The sequence below is a fragment of the Lycium ferocissimum genome, chromosome 11 (assembly GCF_029784015.1).
Source record: "Lycium ferocissimum isolate CSIRO_LF1 chromosome 11, AGI_CSIRO_Lferr_CH_V1, whole genome shotgun sequence".
Lineage (NCBI taxonomy): Eukaryota > Viridiplantae > Streptophyta > Magnoliopsida > Solanales > Solanaceae > Lycium > Lycium ferocissimum.
The window spans coordinates 27,597,601-27,603,242 of record NC_081352.1 but is presented as its reverse complement, the minus strand read 5'-3'; positions in this window follow the sequence as shown (position 1 = coordinate 27,603,242).

The following is a 5,642-nucleotide window of genomic DNA, read 5'->3' as shown; positions in this document are numbered from 1 at the left end:
GTGGCATCAAGAGTCGACCATAACTCTTTTTCAGCATCAGTTTTGGGCACCTTTTCTTTCCCGGACTCCGGTGGAATGATATGGTGGAGGACTCTGTGGGACTTGGCATGGATTTTGAAGAGTTCCGCCCATGTCCCTATATTGGACGTTTTCTATCTCAAGAGTAATGGAGATGTGATTTTTGATGTTGGAGACAGCCAAAGCTGGGTGGAAAAAGGGCTTGATGGAGTCAGATGAGAAGGAATCAGTCATGGTGGCTGATTGTAGGAGAAAGATGATGATGTTGACGCAGAGATGGAGGAAGAGAGAGAGCGAGAATCGTGCCGGTCCGATACCATGTAAGAAGGTAATAATCTGCTTGCATTAATCTTTGTCAACATGTGTATATATACAAAGATCCTAAGCTATAATGAAGGTAACTAAATATACACCTAACCATAATGGTAACTAAATATTCTTCTATTTACATGGTGGCCTAGAATATTCTTCTAATATATTTACATCAATAAAGATGGTAACTAAATATTTACATAATATTCTAACAATGCTAACGCGTCTTAATTCAAAATGATCGGATAAAACCAAAGTAGCTGGGGCACTAATAAGGCCGGCTCGTTGTTAAAGCAATGCAAATATATTATGAATGAAAAATCACTTATAAATTCAGAAAATCTTATGTAAAGAACAAGGCCATTGAAAAATCACTCATAAATTTACTCATCTATTAGAGAGGATGGCAAAACTTTCATCTCCCCCTGTGGTGACATTTTATCAGTAAACTCCAGTAAGTCTATGTAAAAGAAAAAGGCCATTGCAATAATTTTCGCAGATAATGATCTCTGTTCTGTCTGAATAACGATGAGGCGCGAGTTGCGCAATCCTCATCGTTTAATTTTCTAAATATTTGATTGTGAAGCGATATCTCTGTTCTACACATATACATTTACAAGAAAAGGTAGATGTTAATGTCAATCGCATCACATCTATCATCATAAACATATATTCGATCTAATGGTACATCAATGTAGAATAAAAACTGGTCGAAACTAAAGTTTAATAACAATGCATAATCCATAAATTGGTAGACACATATTTAGCAATGTTTACTTCAAATCAAACTAGAAAACTAAACATAACCTTGACTAATTCTCTTGTTCGATTTTCAAACTGAACCTTGATATATAAATGTTAATGGAATAATATTCTCAACAAAACTGCTAACATGTGTTAACAGAAAATGATCGGGGAACACCAAAGAAGCTGGAGCACTAATAAGGCTCTTTCTTGCTAAAATTATATCGGCTCTGTGTCACTCTTTTTTGGTTTAAGCAAGGCAACATTCTCCAAATTTGGATCATCAGAATTAAATTTCATAGAAACCTCATCATCATCCGATATCAAATAGTGCTTTTTATATGTGTCACTGATGGAGGACGGAAACAAGACATCTTTTCCCACAATGTAGCTGGCATTATATTCATCTCTTGTAGGGGTGAAAGAACCACAAACTTCTCCTCTCTGAAATCGAAGTAGTCGATATGACTATTGATTAAACGTATTTGTAGACATCGAAATCATAATTGAATTAATCCATACAAAGTTTGGATTAAATTCTAAGTTATTGACATGTTGACCACGTCAAATTTTGGTTAATAAAGTCGGATTAATTATTAAGTCAAAATTACATGACTTGAATGAAATCCAAATTATATTTGAATTAGTCCATTAAATTGGGCCTCACAAGACGAGCCCAATCTCACGTCTTTAGCCCAAGGTCCGCTAATTCTTGGGAACCCAATACCTACTGGCTACCATACATATATAAAGGGGTCACACATCCCCTTTTTAAGACGTTTTGAAAGTGGCATATAATCTTGACTAGAGGCAGAGAAGAGCAACGACGTCTACATAAGTCTTCTCCAAAGTTCTTCAACAAGGAGAGTTCGAGAGACTTCTTTCCTCAAGAACAATCCAAAGTCTTTGCTCAAAGTTTTTCGAAGATTCAACGCATCGATATAAGTCCATCCTTCATTCGAGAAAGACACTATATTGGAGCTCGAATCAAGTCGAACAACACGGAGATTAGAATCAAGGGATACATCCAGAGTTGTACTCACAAAATATCAATAAAATAATTTTTTCTCATAATTGTTTTATGATTAGGTTATTTATCTTATGCTAGCAAAATTTGTCGCGTACAGTGTCCTCCAATAAAGTAATCCATTGAGGAAAGACAATCAAAAGAATTAATAAAGACATTTTAGGGATAAAATCTAGTTCTTTCCAAGTATTGGTTCCTAGAGTTAGAATATTGACCGGTTGGTCGATTTTGTCTGCCAAAACCATGAAGCAGTTTGTATTTTTTCCGTGACCGGATCAAATCCAAGAAACAATTTATGAAATGTCCTATAGAGAATGGAAAAGCTTTGATCTCCCCTGTGGCGATATTGTATAAGTAAACCCGATAACTTTTATGACCATTTGCAAAACAAATATTGTTATACCCCATTTTAACAGGGTCAAAGCGGAGTATAACATATTAGTGATTCCTCATTATTTAATTTAAGGAGTCGCCACCTAATTATTTTAACGGTGAATTAGGACACCTAATTATTAACTAAGCAAATGCTAAAAAATTAACTCCAATTAATGGTCTACTTAACTAACGTGATTCTAGGTAAGGATCCTAATTATCCTAAAGGGAAGGGGTTAAGCATCCTTTAAGATCCGTTAACTACGGTTAACCGGCCAAACTTAGGTTGATTAATGTAGATCTAAATATTTATGAAAATAGCGTTTAAATACTCTAAGTAATAAGAAAAATAGCTTATAATCGACAAGTCTAAAATATTATTACATGAATACTACTCGTCTTAAAATTACGCCAAAGATCAAAACATGAAAAAAAAAAAAAAAAATGGGGCAAAATTGAGAAAGTCACTTTTTCAAAGCAAGCTAAAGGTCGAAACTTTAATAGACTAAATGAAGACCAATTCGTGTATAGAGAAAATATTATTCAACGTGATTAATTTTTTTTAAGAAATAAAGTTTATCAAGATCTGAAATTTATTTTAAACATCAACATTGCAGAAAAAGATATAAGCTCTAGATAAAAAAAATGAACCACCGACGCTAAAAAAAAGGATACTTCGTTTGATTGATTTTCTTGAAATCCAACTTTGATCATGATAAACAAATGCCACCTCTTCAAGAAAATTGTTTGTTGAAGAAAAGTTCGGTCGATACTTGCTTAGCAATTATTATCTCGAGATCTTTCACCATAAGGAAAATCAACTTTTATTAACTCAAAAAAAATTGTCCAGATTCTGAAAAAAACAGTTTGCAATAAGTTAAAAAAGGATTAAATCATGTCTTCTTTTCACAAGATTACCGGTGAAACACAAAAAAAGTTACTGCACAACAAAATCTGGTTTATTAATCCTTGAAAAACATTATGGGTATTATAAATACTACCAAATAAAAGGGGGGAAAAGCGGGGTTAACTGCTGGTTTCCTTTTTATCAACTACCCTTTCTAAGTTTATACCATTCTAGGCCCAATTCTTCTAACAAAGTCAAAATAAAAATTCAGCAAATTACTAACAAACAGCAAGATTGCAAAGAGACAAAGGGGAGAAAATTAAAAAAATAGAAGTAACTCCCTCGCTCTCATTTCACGAGAGAGCGAGGAAGATGAATAATCGACACAAGATGTTGAGTTTTTATCTCGCCCCTCTTTCCTTCTGTTCAAATGTATAGCGGAAGGGTGAGACATGCTTGATGGGACGAAATGCAAGTTTCCTTGATCTAACGGGGTGATATCGAGTCTCACTTGAGACTCCTCGCAACTCTGGATGTCATGCAAAAAGATGAAACCAGAAAAGAGATAATTAGAGCAGCGACGTGATTTTATAATAGACAACAAACGTAAATAAAATACAGGATTAAACCATATTATGCAAAACAGAATCTCAAGCTAAATACTCTTATTTTCAGAAAATAAGATCTTCCTCTTTCATTTTAAAGTCTCAGCCAGAGATGGACCAGATGCTTATAGGTCCAAACATTATTTTTCTAAATCACAGCAAATTACGCCATAAATTTTAAACCATTTATTAAAAAAAAAAAAAAAAAAAATCCTCTTTTCCAGGTTGACATATGAACTACCCCAAGAACCTATATTCTTGATAAAACATAATCACGAGGTTCATATTTTATCAAAACTTCAAGGCCAAAGCATAATTAGAAGTGAAGGTGAAATATACTCACTGATTTTAAAGCAACAGAGGAGTACTTTTAGACTAACTGTTCATTTAGTCACTTGGGAAGCTTAATTTCCATTATTCCCCAACATTTAAAGCTCATTTTTAACAAGAAACATATACTTATTTATGGAACTACTGAATTATTCTCGAGAGTAAACACAAAGGGAAGGTATTACTCGATTAACATGCTTTACTTCTCTTTAATCTAACCTTGTGATCACATATAAAATAAAACTTAAACTTCCTATAAGAACAGGAAAAAACAACCACATTAACACAAACTAGAGCATGTACCTTTTGCAAGATTCATAATAATTCCTATTGTGACAGAACAGTGAAAACTCAAGCCACAAACCTACTATATTCTTTAGTGCAACAACAAAATGAAGAATAAGTGCTTAAATACTCATTTTATTTTACAAACAAAGGAGTTAAAAGGCTGAAAAACAAGCTGACAGAAGTTAAACTTGATTCTCTTTGTTTTGTGAAATGTTCAGATTACACTAGCATGTATAGGAAAAAGGGCAGTCATATGTCATTAAGGGTTAATTATAACACCCCGTACCTTTAACCTAAGCTTTGACCATGATCCTAGACTTAGAAAACCAGATAAAGAATGTGGGAATTTGAAATTTCCTCTTCAGTTGTAAGATGGTGGTTTACGCCCATGAACAGTGACCGTATTTCAGTATACGGCCCGTATTTCAAGTCGTAAACTGGTACCAAAGATTTCTGAGCATTCTGGAATTTGACACTTGGAGGTTACATCGTTAAATACGGATCGTATTTCAAAATATGGCCCGTATTTCAAAACTTATTTGGAATTTAGGAAAATTTCCTTGATGAAAGTTGTAGAGCTTTGAAATACCTTTCAACGGTATATTATGGGGATCAAACGGACGTACGTGCAAATAGTTATGGCCATTTTACTGAAGAGACGCAATGCAATCGATACGGAATACAGACCGTATTTCAAAATACGGCCCGTCTTTCAAAATACGGCCAGTATTTTGCTGGACGTAAAATTCAATTTTCTAGAATAGTATATATTCGTCCATATCAGTTCAAATCATTATTTTTCATTCCTTCAAGCCTTAGAACGACCTCCTACCCTCCTCCATCATCAAGAACACCAAGGTAAGCCTACTCTAATTATTCCAACTCAATTCTAACATATACTCTAATAATCTAAACAAGAAATCATTATTTCTAAACTAGGATTTTCAAGAAAACCCATCTCAAGGTTCAAGATTTCAAGATTTTGGAAATCTTCTTCAAAGCTCAAGTCTTTAATTCAAGTTTTGGAGCGACTAAGGTATGTAAAGTTACTATCTACGTGTGGGAACATCATTGTTCTTCCCCATGCCTCAAAATCCAT